Source organism: Panthera onca, chromosome C2, assembly GCF_046562875.1.
Source record: "Panthera onca isolate mPanOnc1 chromosome C2, mPanOnc1 haplotype 2, whole genome shotgun sequence".
Lineage (NCBI taxonomy): Eukaryota > Metazoa > Chordata > Mammalia > Carnivora > Felidae > Panthera > Panthera onca.
In genome coordinates, this window is record NC_138347.1 from 87,479,206 (window position 1) to 87,496,329 (window position 17,124).

Below are 17,124 nucleotides of genomic sequence, written 5' to 3' on the forward strand. Positions count from 1 at the left end.
ATGATCTTATAGTTCATGGGTTCAAGCCCAGCATCACGCTCTGCCCTGACAGTGTGGAGCCTGCTTGGGATTCTCTCTCTCCTTCTCTCTCTCTCTTTCTCTCAAAATGAGAAAGGTCTCTTTCTCTCAAAATGAATAAATAAACTTAAAAAAAAGGAAATATTTTATAGATAAAGAAACTAAGACTCAAACAGTTAAAATCTTAGACAAAGTTACAGTGTGTAAAATTGGCACATCCAGGATTCAAACTCCATTTTGTAGAAGAGGGAGTTGTTTTCACCTATACTGAGTCAGGATAAGATAAAGGGAGTTGAGGAAATCAGTAAAGCACATTAACACAGAGGCTGCAAGCAGCTAACAGTCTCTGCAAAAACTTGCCAGTTACACAAAGCACACTTTCTGGGAGTGGCAAAAGATACTACTGAAGAGCAATTTCACACTTTAAACAAAGACGATAGTTGTTAGAAGTACATTAGTAATACATTTATCTGATGGCCCCAGAGCCCAAGTGACCAAAATCCATAGCCTTTGTTTCTGCAGAGTTTATGTTGTCATCTTCTCAATACAATTCTGTTTTAAAAAAAGAAAAGAACATTCACACCCAGGCATTATGGGGTATACAAAAGAATAATCAGGGGGCATATTATAATAGCGCAATTCAAGGAATTAGTTGTCAAGTCTATAAAGGAGGTTTCATGCACCAAGAGCAAGCATTTATTCATCCAAAAAATCTACTGAGCTGCCACTGTGTACTGAATGTTAGGTTAGATACTCAACATCTGTGGTGAATATGAAACAGCTTCTGCTTTGGCCATAGTACTTGAGACGTGTACAGAATTTTGTGCACCCATGTGTGTGAACTCCTTGGCAATTCCTATCCATTTCCCTCTCCCTCCCATACCTAATGCATCTGTAGATTTGCGCTGCTGCTGAGAGCCTCCAAGGAGAACTCAAACCATTTCCACTAGGGCTGAGGTACATACATACAACAAATCGGCTGATCTGGGGATGTCAGAAGTTAATTACTAAGCAATTTCAAGACCCCTGAGAGGTACAAAGGGTCAGGGATGATAAGCTAGGGATCCTGAGAGTCCCAGGGAAATGGTGGCCTGGGCCACTTTAGGAGGATTCTTTCTCAAACCTGTCTTCGCTGAGCCACTACCCAGATACTCCGTGTTCCTGATTGTCTTCCCGTGTCACTGACTTCCTCCTTGTGGAACTCACCTCCTCTTTCCAACCTCCAAATAAGAGTCAGTCCTCAAATCTCTTTTCTTTTCTATCTCTTTGTACTCCTTAAGTAATCTCATCCAATCTCTGGTTTTAAATTCAGTCAAGGTACCAGCAGGAAATAGACAGCAAACTCAAACTTAGGTCATTCAAGCAGAGTCCACTTAAAGGACTGTTTACAAAAGTGTAAGGATATCAGTACTCTGTGACTAGTCAGGGGAGGAGCTGTCTCCATCCATGGGGGTGAAGGGAGGAAGCAACTATTGCATCTGAAGAGAGACAGCTGTGTGGAGACCTGCCTGACAAGGGCCGGGGATTTTCATGGACAATTTCAGACAATTGAGGGGGAAGTTCAGGGAGGGAGCAGGGCGAGTAAACTACCCCATCCTACTCTCCTCCCTTCTGATCTGTTGCCAGTCTGGCTGAATCCAGCTAGAAACCAGAAGGTTGGAGTCCATCCACTTAATTGATACTGGTTAGCCTGTATGGAGGCAGAGAGAAAGGTGGAGAGGCACACAGAATTTGGAAGGCCTACAAAGATATCGTGAAGACCCCCAAGTTTGTATAGCTCTAACCCTACCTAACATTTCAAGTTGAATCACAATGGCCTACTTGAACATCCTCACCTGAATTTTCACTTGATTTTCCCCTGCCTGGCCTGGTCCCCACCTATCCTATTCCTTCCCCAATCCCTTCCAGTTCTATTACCATTCACTTGGTTGCTGAGGCCCAAACCTCACTTTCACCCCCAAATTGTTTATTTCTCTTACACCCAATCTATGAGCAAGTTACATCAGCTGCACTTTTAACAAGTGTCCGGAATCTGGATACTTCTCACCACCTCCACTACCTCTACCCCAGCACATACACACATCATGTCTTGCTTGTATGAGAGCAATGGACTACTAACTGGTTTCCTACCCCACTCTTACCCCCACTAGGGTCTATTCTACTTTTGGCCCCACTAGGTCTACCTAGTCAGTGTCTATCCCTTTACCCCACTTGTATTTTCTTCCCAGCAACTATCTTCACTTAAATGCCTGATATATGTCCATTCCTTGTCTGTTTTTTGTCCTTTTCTCCATTAAAGTGTAGGCTTCACGAAGGCAGAGATCTTCTCATCTACTGAGTTATCCCCTCAGTTGAATAGACTATTTCTTGAATGAGAAAATGGATAATGCTTCCGTGGAAGGCACTGCTAAGAGAATGAGAAGACACATTGCAGACTGGGAGAAAATGTTTACAAAAGACACATCTGATAAAAAAAAAAAAACAAACTATTGTCAAAAATATATGTAGAATCTTTAAAATTTCAACAATAAGGAAAACAAACTGCTTGATTTAAAAAATAGGCAAAAGTCCTGAACAGACTATATCACTAAAGAAAATATACAGATGCTTTTCCCATTCTCCATCATGGCACAGATCAGGAAAAAGAGAACCCCATGGCACAGATGAAAAAGAGAACCCCATGTGGGAACTTTGCATCCACAAACTGCCGCAACGTCTGTGTTTGAGAGAGTGGAGACAGACTGATCCTGGCAACCAAGGTGCTGGAGCAGCTCAAAGCCAGACCCCTGCATTCTCCAAAGCTAGATATACCATCAGATCCTTTGACATCAGAAGAAATGAAAAGATTGTTGTCTACTGCACAGTCCATGGGGCCAACGCAGAAGAAATTCCGGAGAAAGGTGTAAAGGCATGAGTGTATGAATTAAGAAAAATAACTTTTCAGATGCTGGAAACTTTGGTTTGGGATCCAAGAACACATTGATCTGGGAATCAAATATGACCCAAGCACTGGTATCCACAGCCTGGGCTCCTATGTGGTGCTGGGTAGGCCGGGTGTCAACACTGCAGACAAGAAGTAGGGGACAAGCTGCCAATCACAGATTTAGAAAAGAGAGAGTTATGTGCTGGGGCTCCTGGGTAGTTTGGTTAGTTAAGCATCTGATTCTTGATTTTGGCTCAGGTCATGATTGCAGGGCTGTGAGATCAAGCCCCTGAGCATGGAGCCTGCTTGGGATTTTCTCTCTCCCTCTTTCTCTGCCACTCCCTCCCTCTATCTCCACTCCCTCTCATGCGCTCTCTTTCCCTCTATCTCTTTATCTCAAAATAAATAAATAAACATTAAAAAAAAAAAGAGGAGGCCATATGCTGATTCCGATAGAAATATGATGGGATCATCCTTCCTGGCAAATAAATTCCTATTTCTATCCAAAAGGCCCATAACATTTTTTCAATGAAAAAAAAAGAAGATATGCAGATGGAAGATAAGCACATGAATATTATATTATAAGCACGCTGAATATTATATGTCATTAAGGAATTGCAAACCACTAAATACCCATTAGCATGGCCAAAATCCGAAACACTGCCAACACCAAATGTGGACAGGGATGTAGCGTAACTGGAACTCTCATTATTGCTGGTAGGAATGCAGAATGGTACAGCCACTTTGGGAGACAGTTTAATGGTTTCTAACAAAACTGAATACACTCTTACCATACGATCCATCAATTGCACTCCTTCAAATTTACCCAGATAAGATGAAACTGAAGTCCACACAAAAGTTGCACACAGATGCTTATGGCGGTTTTATTCGTAACTGCCAAAACCTGAAAGCAACCAAGATGTAAATGCATAAACTGCCGTACACTTAGACAGTGGAGTATTATTCAGTACTAAAAAGAAATGAGCTACATCAAGCCACAAAAAAAAAAAAAAAAAAAAAAAATGGAGGAAACTTAAATGCATATTACTAAATGAAAGAAGACAGTTTGAAAAGACAACATACTGTATGATACCAGCTGTGTGACATTCTGGAAAAGGCTAAACTATGGAGATAATGAAAGGATCAGTGGTTGCCAGGGGGTAGGGGTGAGGGAGAGATGAATGAGTAGCATAGAGAAGATTTTTAGGGCAGTGAAACTATTCTGCATTACACTATAGTGGTGGGTATGTACCAATATACTACATTTGTCAACACTCAGAGAACTTAGAACAATACTAAGAGTGAACCCTAGTGTAAATTACGGGCTTTGGGTGATAATGTAGTTTCAATGACTCCAACAAATTTACCATTCTAGTTTGTGATGTCAGTAGTGGGGGAGATTGTGCATGTGTAGAGGGCGAGAGTATATGGGAATTCTCTGTACACACGTTCTGCTCAATTCTGCTAAGAACCTAAAAATACTCTAAAAATAAAGTCTACTTAAAAAAAGAGAAAGAGTATGTAGAGAGACCCTGGAGAAAAGGGGACCATAAATCTAGAAAAAACTGTTCCACTAAACTCGGAAAGTAATCAGAACCCTGAAAAAAAAATCCTGGTTTGGTACTCTTGTAAGAATGCAGTACATATGGGGATGCAGAAGGGGGAGAGGGGAAGGTATTGTATTGTTTCTGTAGCTTAGAACAGAAAAATCATAGCTGATTGGTCCAGACTGCATTACAAACCTACTTCATGACTTACTCAGGGGAATGGATGACAAGAAAGGCTAAGTCAGATTCACTTGCCACGGACTGGGCTGATCAGTCTTGGACACCAGTAGGGCCATCCTTAAGGCTGATATCCTGATACATCCATATATATTGTTATAGAACCACTGCTGGACTCCCCAAGTACCTGTCTGCTGCCAGTTATGTTTACCCATGCCATGTTCCCTGGACAACCCTTCATCATCCAGCTCCTCAAAGAGAAGTTTTTAGCACCCAGCTTGGCTGCTATGGCTGACTTGCAATTTGATCAACTCGGCTACACCATTAACAGTTGTATTTTGACCAGGGTCAGCTTCATGAGTATGCAACCTGTGCAACCAAATGGACCCTGCACTTAGAAGGGCCCTACACTTAGTTTAATACTTCACTGCCACCATCTTGGAATTCTTAATCAATTTTGAACAAGGGCCTCGTGTTTCACTCAGCCTCAAAAATTATGCAGCCTGGGGGCACTTGGGTGGCTCAGTTTGTTAATCATTCCACTCTTGCTTTTGATTCAGGTCATGATCTTCCGGTTTGTGGGTTCAAGCCCCTTGTCTGGCTTTACTCTCACAGCACAGATCCTGCTTGGCATTCTCTCTCTCCCTCTCTCTCTGCCCCTCTCCTGCTCATGTGTGCGTGCATGTGCTATTTCTCTCTCTCAAAATAAGTAAACTTTAAAAAAATTATGCAGTCTGTTTTGATTTTGCCTTTCATCCCCAGAAATGGAGTATTATGATTACATGTTTGAAGTAGGGGAAAGCTAGAACAGAGCAGAAGTAAATGCTAGATATACTAATATTAAATGTCACTGAACATGTGTACTTATAATCTGAAAGATGAATTAAGTCCTTGGGACAGTTCAGGGGAGGATGCTCTTAGAAGTAATAAACCCTAATACAAAGATCTAAAAAATACTTTCAGAAATAGAAGAGTGGTTGTCTAGGGAAGGTGGTTGGGGTGGAATTGAATGGGAAAGGTATATGGGCCCTGAATGGGTTGATAGTAGTGTTTTATATCTCGATGGAAATTTGTATGTGTTTTTCAAAATTCAGCAAATGTACATTTAATATTTGTGCATTTCATTGTTTATAAATGTTATATCAAAAGAAATGTTGAACTGTAGTTAATGATATGCATATTGAGATATTTAAGGGGAAGTATCCTCATGTCTGCAATTTTGATGTGGAATGCATCAAAAAATAGATGGCTTGGGGGCACCTGGGTGGCTTAGTCGGTTGAGCAATCAGCTTTGGCTCAGGTCATGATCTGGTGGTTCATGAGTTCAAGGCCCACATAGGGCTCACTGTGTCAGCCTGTCAGCGCAGAGCCCACTTCAGATCCTCTGTCTCCTTCTCTCTGCCACTTCCCCACTTGGGCTGTGCCCAAAATAAATAAATATTTTAAAAAATACATGACTTAAGGTATGGATAAGGGGATGGATATATGGATGGATGGAGAGAGAGAGAGAGATAGATAAAAGGAATATGTATGTAATAAGGCCAGAAGAGTAGAATGGTGATGACTCTGGGTAATCAGGTGATGAATATACAGGTGTTCACTGTAAAATTCTTCCAACTTCCTATGCCTGAACCTTTTCATATTAAAATGTTGAGGAAAATACTTTCAGAAGAAAAGATCAGCTTCCTTTTTTTTTTTTTTTTTTTTTTTTTGAGATTTGCTAGTGCCATTTTTATGGACTTGTCAGTTATTGTGAGACCTAACATCTAAGCTAATAGATGAATTGTATTTTGCTTAAATTAAAAACTCAAAGATACTCTTTTCAGATCTCACAATCTTAATAAGTTTATGAAGAATGTTTGTAAATGGAAGATTGCTTGTACTCATCTTAAAGCCATTTAGTGTCTGTATGAGCCTAAGAATTCGAAGTCCTCAGAATGATCTATAATGCATAGAGTGTATGCTCTCAGCAGTGTTTTTCCTCTTTTCTTGACGTCAGTTGCCATTTGTAAGGGTTGCCAAGGTAATGACCAGACACATCTAAAGACAAGCCTACAAGAAAGGACAGCATACTTATTTTTTCCCTTTTAGCATCAAATATATTTAAAATTCATAACACATTCAGTTTGATGAAATTCTACTTCACAGAGAACCAAACTTCACAGTACAGAAGAGTTCCCCCTCCCTTGTCTTTTCAGCTCTGCCTTAAAAGACTGGATTTTCTCAAAAACTGCACATATAGGCTTTTATATATGCCACAGTTTTTTTTTTTTTTTTCTTCCTGGGAAAAAATGTGAGGAGGTACGGTTGTATTTCATAAAATCATTTTGACAAAGTCAATAGAAAGATCTAGCATACCTCAATGGCAGGCATGGGAAAAAATTGGGATCTGTTAACAAAAAAAAGGAATATTTCATGTTCTCTGGAAAGTAGTTGATTTTTAAAAAGAAATTAAGAAATAATACTTGGGATTATCAGTCAACATGTTTAATATGTTTCTAATGGGACAGACCTGTCACAGCACACTAAGTTTTATGTCAATACAAGTGTAAGATTTACAACTTTACACATTAATAAATATGTTTTTATTTTGTGGCCACAATAAATAAACCATTCTGGGTTGAGGAGAAACCCCATCACAGTTAAGGTGAAATTCATTCTGTTTTGAAATGAACGCAATCTAATATTAGAAAATTAAGTTCTAGCGTGCCCATCGATACTCTATTTCTGTTGGTGACTCATTTCAAAGTAAGTTCTTATTATTGTACACTCTTAAGTAAGTATGCTTTGGTGTTATTGAAATTCATTTATTTACATTTCAAATGAAATCTGAAAACATTAAGCAAAAGTTGTTTTCTAAGGAAATCTTTTGGAAAATACAGAAGTCGTTTTATGTTTGAACGAATATTTAAGAAATGTTTATATGAAGGGCACCTGGGTGGCTCAGTCCAGTAACTGTGTGACTTTGGCTCAGGTCGTGATCTCATGGTTTGTGGTTTGAACCCTGTGCCAGACTCTCAGCTCTCAGTGCAGAGCCTGCTTGGGATCCTGTGTCTCCCTGTCTCTCTCTTTCTCTGCCCCTCCTTCATTCTCTCTCTCTCTCTCACTCACTCCCTTGCTCACTCTCGCTCTCTGTCAAAAATAAATACTAAAAAAAATTTTTTTAATAAAAAAATAAAAATTATTTATATGAGATACAGAGACTCTTTGTTCTTGAGTTTGCTTGCCTCTAGGATGTGAACCATAGAGGATCAGAAATATACCTGTCCTCAAACACCCTAAGATTCTCTTAAGAGCCCATTATGAATTTCATGATCAAATATATTTACCTTTTTTTGAGACAATTTCTATTTTCAGCCTGAGCCATTTCCTGGGCAGAAGATTCCATAGACTTAGTACCAAGTGTGTAAGATTATAACATACCTCTTTTCAAGCTTCAAATCATGTGCCCTTTGGGTATAGAGTTCGATGGAAAATTCTGTCTCCATTGACACGGACCACTGCTTTCCTCACTTCATAGGACTGAATCTTACCACTTTCCTGAGTCTCTACCACAGGCCCACGACTCAGAGTCCAAACCCCTGGAGGTCATTATCTATCCTTTGGTCATTTTGGAATTTCTGCTTTGGATCTTCCCCAGCTCCATGATGTCTTCCTTGAGAGTAATCGCTATTTTATGGCGTGTAAAATGGATTTCAGGCTGATCCTTAAAACAAATGAGTGGATTAATAAATGTCGAATGGTAAAGTCTCCATGGGGTGGAAGCAGCCGGTGTGGGAAATGGGTGAGGAGGAGACAGTTACAATTCAAAATACCCACTGGATTATGTTACCTTTCTCAAATTTTCTGAACCTCTGTTTTGCTCGAATTTTAAGGGTAAGAAACATCTGCAAATGAATCCCTTATGGGCAACTCTATGACAGGTAATCAGTCAATGACTATTAACTGAGTCCCTGCTTTGGTGCCTGGCACCACACTGGGATATTACAGTATCTGTGCCCTCCTGTGATTTCCCCAAGTATCAAGCTTCACTCTTTAATGCAGGCACAATCGGCCCCTCCCTAAGTTCCTATCCCTCACAAATTCTCCCCAGCTTTGTGTTCTTTTTTCTAACTCTCCTTGCAGTGATCTGCTCAGACCTCCTGCCTTGTTTCACCAGCACCAGCACCAGCTCTGCACTTCCCGCAGCACACCTGCCCTATTTGCTTAATTCTGGCACTTAATTCTGGCTATTCCCGCTAAGAGAGCCACTTCCTACTTGCCCGAGCCTCAGAGATCAACCCTGCCTCACCTTCCTCCTCCATCCCAGCTTTCTCCCCAGAGGAAAAGATTACACTTGTTAGCTTATGCCAGATAGACTTAAAAAGTAGAGGGGGAGTTACTGAGCAGAACTCATAGAGCATTAATACTGGAAGCAGAATTAATTAATTGTGTGAACTTGGGCAAATTACTTAACAATTCTGAACATGTTTTCTCTTCAGTAAAATAGAGGTTATAATGCTCACTTCCCTGGTTTACTGGAGGGATTAAATAAGATAATATATAGAAAACCTTACACATAACAGGCATTTATTTATTTATTTATTTATTTATCATAACAGGCTTTTAAAAAGATGGTAGCAGACCCATTCAGTAACACGTATGAAATGCTTTCTATTTGCCAGGCATTGTGCTGGCAGTTGATAGCTGAGTAGATGTCCTCTCCTCCAGGGACTTGCAATCTAGTCAAGAAGACAAACATGTATATAACCATTTAGCGATATGTGACAAATATTGAAAGGGTCATATATCTGTGAGAAGTCCTTGACTCTGCCTGGAAAGGTCTGGAAAGACCAAATCCTTGTTTTCAATTCCTTGTAGGAACAGTGAGGCAAAGAGAAAAGTTTTTACACTGTAGATCTAGCCAGGGTTGAAAACTGGTGGTCTATGGGTTATATTAGGACTACAAATTTGTTTCGGTTCATCCATACATGGTTTTAAAAATCAAGATGATCTCACAGAAAAGTCCAGAATTATGAATTTTCTGAAAAATTACAAGATCTGGAAATTCTGGATCCAAATCAACTGGATCTAAACTAGCTGCTTTCAGTTTGTTTTATAATGAAACCACTTGACCCATCTGTTTGACCTACTTAGCCTCTGTAGGCATTTGAGATTTCAACCCTTCAACCAGGCAGACTTGGGTCCAAGTCCCGCTTTTACCACTGACTAATTGTATTGCCTTCAGCAGCTGACTCTCCATTATATGTCCCTTTAATGGGATCATCAACACCTTTTCCTCTTATAGAAAGTGGATTCTAGAAGAGCATGTATTTGAGCAGTGTTTGTCAAAATGTGGTCAACAAACAATGTCAGTATCGCCTATAACAGTGCTTCTAAAAATTTACCTGGGGGCACCTCAGTGGCTCAGTTGGTTAAGTGCCTGACTCTTGATTTTGTCTCAGGTAATAATCTCACAGTTTGTGGGATGGAGCCCCTCAACAGGTTCAGCATGACAGCATGGAGCCTACTTGGGATTCTCTCTCTCCCTCTCTCTCTGTCCCTTCTCCACTATCTGTCTCAAAATAAATAAATAAACATTAAAAAAAGATAAAAATATATCTGCATATTCTGCAGACCGTGGACTTCCAAAGTCATAGAGCTGTGTCATCTACCACAATCCAATACAGTAGTCACTAATCATACATGACTCTAAATTTAAATGAATCAAAATTTAGTTCCTCAGTCACACTAGTCAGATTTCAAGCTCTGAATAGCCATATGTGGCTTGTGGCCACTTTGCTGGACAGTGCGGCTGTAGAACATTTTCATCATCATGGAAAGTTCTATTAGTGCTGTAGACAACATTGTCTAATAAGTCCACCTGAGATCTCCTGGTGGGGATGTAATTTTGTTTGATCTGTTCTGTTTGTTAGTTAGGGTTCCAAGCCTTTAAAAGTAGATGTTAATGGAGAGCGAACTGATGGTTGCCAGAGCAGAGGTGAGGGGATGGGCAAAATGGGTGAAGGAGTGTGGGAGGTAAAGGCTTCCAGTGACAAAAAGAATAAATCATGAGGATAAAAGGTACAGCATGAAGAATATAGTGAATGGTATTGAAATAGTGTTGTATGGCACCAGAAAAACAAATAATACAGTTAAGAAAATGGGCAGAAGACATGAATAGATATTTTTCCAAAGAAGACATACACATGGCTAACAGGCACATGAGAAGATGCTCAACATCACTTACCATCAGGGACATACAAATCAAAACCACGATGAGATACCACTTCACATCTGTCAGAATGGCTAAAATTAACAACACAGGAAACCATAGATGTTGGCAAAGATGCAGAAAAAAAGGAACACTTTTGTACTGCTGGTGGGAATGCACCTAAGAGTTTATAGCAGCATTACCAACAATAGTTAAACTATGGAAAGAGCCCAAACGTCCATTTACTGATGAATGGATAAAGAAGATGTGGCATATATCACACACACATGCACACACACACACACACACACACACACACACACACTGGAATATTACTCAACCATCAAAAAGAATGAAATCTTGCCATTTGCAACAATGTCGATGGAGCTAGTGTATATTATGCTAAGCGAAATAAGTCAGTCAGAGAAAGACAAATACCATATGATTTCACTCATGTGTGGAACTTAAGAAACAAAACAGATGAACATATGGGAAGGGGAAAAAAAGATAGAGGGAAGCAAACCATTAAAAAACTCTTAATGATAGAGAACAACCTAAGGGTTAATGGAGGGAGGTAGGTGGGGGATGGGTTAAATGGGTGATCGCATTTATGATGAACACTGGGTGTTTTATGTAAGTGATGAATTGCTAAATTTTACTCCTGAAACCAATATTACACTATATGTTAACTAACTAGAATTTAAATAAAAGATTTGAAAAAAAACAGTGTTGTATGGTGACAGATGGTAGCTACACTTGTGGTGAACATAGCGTAATGTATGGACTTGTCAAATCACTATGCTGTATACCTGAAATTAATGTAACATTGTGTATCAACTACATTTTTTAAAAAGCCCTCAAAAAGTAGATAATGTCTAGAAGTTGTTAAGTTGCAAGTTATTTTTGTCCTCTAGAGATAAAAATGATTTATATACGATAGAAAATAACCCTAAATGTTTTAGTTTTATTGCTCTGTAGAACATTAGTCAGCTCTCTATTCTCTGTCTTTTCAATCTTGTCCAGCATTCTTTTCTTCCATTGATCTCACACACACACACACACACACACACACACACACACACACACAATCTTGTATCCTCTCCATTGAACCAGCTAGTTCCCTCCTAAATGAGGCAAGCAAATGTTGGACATTATATGTTTGTATAAAGATCATTTTTCTAGTTTTAAAAATGTGTACTTTGACAGGGTCAAACTTTAAATTTATACTTCAGGCGAATGATTTAACGTGAAAAGTTTCAGTTTGCTCACTTATAAAATGAGGAATAATTTCTAAAACAGGGACTTTCCGCATTGGGTTCTTGAGACTTAAATGGGATGACAAATACTAAACAATTATTATAGTTCTTGGCATGTAAGAACGGCTAAATAAATGTTAGGTATTATGATTATTATTTAAGAAGACTTCATCAACAGTATTTCTAGATGTCTAAGCATCTCAATTTCTACTTTCATGTAGTTCCCTTCAAATGCTGGAAGTTGCAAATGTATTCTGGTCACAATGCCTGTATCTCCCAACTCTGGCTTCACTCCATGTGCACTCAGCACCTTTTCATCTTTTGTGCAGGAACAGGAGAAGTTTTCTGGCCAATATCTGGCTTCAAATTGTGAAAGAAAGTCTTCCAGGCTGAGAGCAACTAAAAATTCGGTGCCCTGCTCAGCTCTCCCTCCGCCTTCTCTACTCCTTCCTGCCAGCAGAAGTCACTGACTCCCGGCTTCCTGCCTTGCACTATAAACACTCTCTCCAGCTGCTGCCTGCATTCACTCAAGGTTTAACTATTTAATTGCTAATGACCCTTTTTCCAGAGCAATGCACATACAACATTCTTATTCTCTGGTTGGAGAAATATTCACAGAACTTCTCTCCTCTTTCCCTTAAGCCTCCTTATGCATTTTATCACGACCATTTGTACTGGTCATATATAAAAGCAAATTTTGTTGTTGTTAATTCTGGGAATGATGCCAAAAATAGTTTTTCTATAGTTCGGTTTATGGAGGATCATCTATGTGTATAACACTGTAATTTATCTATCCTGTAAGGAACTACGCAATAAGGAAAAGAGAGAGGAAGATTTTGTTCTCTGTTTTTCAAAGTTTACACAATCGGACTAAGAAAACTCAATCTAGAATATAACTTGACAGGGTCTTGGCACAGAAGCACAGTTCAGATTTGCAATAAAGATAAAAAAGACAGTGTCGAGTTAGGGATGGAGTAAAATAGAGATGTCCAGGAGAGAGATGGGCAGACCATGTTAACAGAGCTTTACAGAGCAGCCCTCCAGGGTTCAAAGGGTAGCTTTCAGCTTTATAGACCCAGAAACTCCATTTTTGGTTTAGCCATTACACTCTTATGAGGAAGTTTGCTCAGATATCTGCAAATTGGAATGTAATGTGTTTTTATCTTCAGTGATATTGGAGTGAATAGAGGTAAAGAAAGCTTGACTTCAGCTTGAAGCCAAATACTCACAGGACCGCAGGTAACACTTAGTTTCATCACAGAATTTATATTCTACTTACATTCTGAGTTGCACCTGAAAATAAGCAAATTGTCCTCAACACATTGTCAAATGGCAATACTTCCTATTAGAATGTTAATAATATGGACATGTATCTAGGTATTAAGTAATTCCACTTGTATCAATTTCAGTTCTGCATTTCTGAGCTATAAAACCTGGGGCAAGTTACTGAACCTCCCTGTGCCTGGCTTCCTCATCTGTGAAATGGGCATAGTAATAGTAACTACCTGATAGGACTGTTGTGAGGGTTAAATAAATCAATACATGAAGAGCATTTAGAGTATCTGCTACATTGCAAGCAGTTGGCTTTAACAGCTGCCTTAATTTTATTGTTGCTATTTTTATTATTAAATCATTTTACCTGAAATTACTCATTGTGCTGAGATCGTGACTTTTGAATGTTTGTATAGAAGCTAGCCTACTGTTGACGTGAATGGGGATATTCAATACCAGGCTGTCATACTGAGTAAAAGCAATGGAGTCCATCTCTCGTGTTTCAGTGGAAAAGCAAAGTGTGAAGGCTTAAGAACAATTCCATTACTTTAAAATATGATTATTCTAAGTCTGTTGTTTAGTAAGAACCCAGAAATGTTCTAAACCAAATGCTAAACTCTATGTATGAGTCTGCTAAGGCTGCCTCAACAGAATACTACAGACTGGGAGCTTAAACAAAAGAAATTTTGGGTTTTTTTCACAGTTCAGAAGACTGGAAGTTCAAGATCAAAATGTTGGCAGTGCTGGTTTCTTACTGACTTATAGATGGCCACCTCCTTGCTATTTCCTCACCTAACCTTTTCCCTGTGCACAAACACTCCTGTTGTCTCTTTACCTTCTTACAAGGACACCAGTCTTATTGGATGAGGGTCCCACTCTTATAACCTCATTTAGCCTTAATTACTTCCTTGAAGGTCCTATCTCCAAATATAGTCTCCTGGGGTTTAGGGCTTCAACCTGTGAATGGCGGGGAAGGTGGTGATGTCACAATTCACTCCATAACACTCTGCCTCATTCCCTTGCTTTGAAACTTTTAAGGTCTCCTTACTGGCTTCAGAGTAGATCCAACCTAAATCATGGTGCCTAAGGGTTACTTCCCACCACACTTCCCCATAGGCTCCTTCAATGCCTTAAGCAAAATGCATTATACATTGTTTTGTTTGAGGTATATTCCTTTTTGTCTGTACTCATGCTGTTCCCTGCTCCTAGAATGCCTTTCTCCATCTCTGTATGTCCACATCATACCTACATCTCAGAAACCAGCCTAGATGCAGTTCCACCAGGAAGCTTTTTCCAATCCTCCCTGATGGAAATCCTCCTTTCTCAGCTCTCAAAGCTTGGTGTCTCTCTTTCATAACTTTACATTTTCTCCATTTTATATCAGTGCATGCCTCAGATCCTCTATGAGTTCCTTGGAGGCCAAGTGGTTCTGGCTCTTCTGTCATAATCCTTTCCCAGTACAGAGCCTTATTCTACATAGATGCTACAAAAGAATGTGTTGAATTAAATGTCAGTTGCATGCCAATGACAACCAGATAAGGGTAGACAGAGCACGAAGGATCAGGAAGAGTAAACACCAAACTTGAGCTGTGGTTATCCATAAACGAGTAGAATTTCAGAGGTCTTTCATTTTATATTTTCTTTATTTCTGAATCGTTTGAATTTTTATGCTATATACAAGTACATTATTATTTTTAATAAGAAAAAGTATAAAAAATTTCAGTCATTTTTTAAAAGAGGTGGGTGGGAAAGGAAAGATTGATGTCAGGAAACATGGCTATTATATCTACAACTCAGTAAGAGGAGGGCTTTGGGGGCACCTGACAGAGGTATGTACATGTACAAAGTGTCCATTGTAAAAAATAATCCACAAGGTTTGCAGAATTATTTGATTACCTAAAATACGTGCATGTACCACTGACGATAAATGCCTTAAACTTACTTTCTGGGGCACTGAAAAATTTTAAGTATGTGTAATACAATCCATTTTGAAATGTAATTTCTACCACAAATTGAACCTGCATTTTATCATTTCTTATTTTTCTCTTCTGGTCCTCACTGCCACATAGGAAGCTATGCCAGCATTCCAGAGAAAAAAAACCCAGAGATTGTTTTTGAAATTAAAAAGAATAAATATTTTGGTGATAACTGGTGAAGACACATTTGTAGGGTCAATAATAACATGTTTGGAAAAAAAGAAAGTAAAATATATTTCAGAACATACCTTCAGGCTCTTACACATACCTTTAGGGTTATCTACATGAAACTGAATTACACACACACACACACAACTCCTACTAAGAAAAGCTCTAGATATTTATGTTCATTATATTTGACAACGCATATGTGTAGAACCTAAAACTATGGTTGGTTACTTTTACTCTGCTTTGAACACAACATAGAAATGAGTCCAGAGAAAACATGAAGTGTGTTTTCCCAGAGTCCAATCCTGCCATCAGACACAGTGAATGTTGTCCTCTGGGAGAGAAGTAAGCCATTTAAATTCAGAGGACAGATCCTCAACACTGGCAAGCTATTTATAGCTCAAGCTGTAGCTTAATTTGGAATCCAACCAGTTGAGGTCTTGCCTTTTCCTTGGATTGATTTTTTTTTTTTTAATGGCAGGAGATATCTATACATATGGAAGAGGAGTTCTCCAAAAGTAGAATGTTAAATGTTCTTGAAGAATATGTATTTTAAAACTGGTTTTAAAAATGTTCATGTTAGATCTTTGAAAGTTTTTGTTTATCTGTATGCTGTTGTTGCTTCTAAATTCATGGTGTATGGCCTTAAAAAAAAGAAAAAGGCTCTTACTTGGCTTATTCAACCACAGGTCTGGGGGGATGTGCTGACCTGCATGGCTACCTGACAGGATAGCAACACTGCCTTGATCAGGTGCCTGGCCGGGGAGGGCTGACCAAAATAAAGATGTGGGGGAGTTTATTGGCTTCCAGGAGACTGTGCTACTCATGCTCAAAAGGATGTCTCTGGGCTTAAAGGGTAGCCAGATTCTGTCAGCCATGACAATTTGGCTGCTGTAAGAATTCCTGCTCCTGACTGTCTGTCAGGTAGTCTAACTTTGAATTCTAATTAACTCCAATTAAATCAAATTAAAAATGAATTTCCTCAGTCACACTAGCCACATTTCAAGTGCTCAGTAGCCACATGTGGCTAGTAGGCTATTGTATTGGACAGTGTGGAGCCTTTCTGTCATGACAGAAAATTCTACTGGACAATACTGGTCTACCCCAATGACAAAATAACATTAGTCAGTTCTGTGAAAACACTAGATAGGGAATCAAGAAACCCAGAATTTGGTCCTATTCCAGCTTCTACCCAGCATATATATAATGCTTACTATATAGCAAGTATTTTAAGCACTTTATAAATATTATTTAATCCCTATGATAACTTTGTGAGCTGATACAATTATCCCTATTTTCCAGATGAGGAGACTGAGGCACAGAGACATTAAATAACTCACTGAGCCAGTAAATGGTAAAGCCTGGATATGAACCCAAGCATTCTGCCTTCAGTCTGTGGTCTTAACCACTACTTAATGCTGCCTTTCTGAAAATTCATGTGATTTGGGGAAATTGCTTTACCTCCTTCATCAAATAAGGAAAGCGGAATGAATGCCTTCTAAGGTTCTTTCCACTGCCAAATGGTCTGGGATTCACTTAAGCAGTTGTTGTTGAGTGACTACTCTGGGTAGGGACTATATTAGATGCTGGATAC

General features: G+C 39.2%; 1 pseudogene; it reads left to right on the forward strand.

Annotated features, from left to right (window-relative positions):
- The first annotated feature begins 2,672 nt into the window (after nt 1-2,672).
- On the forward strand, nt 2,673-3,430 carry LOC144612831 (large ribosomal subunit protein uL5 pseudogene; annotated as a pseudogene).
- Nucleotides 3,431-17,124: the final 13,694 nt, after the last annotated feature.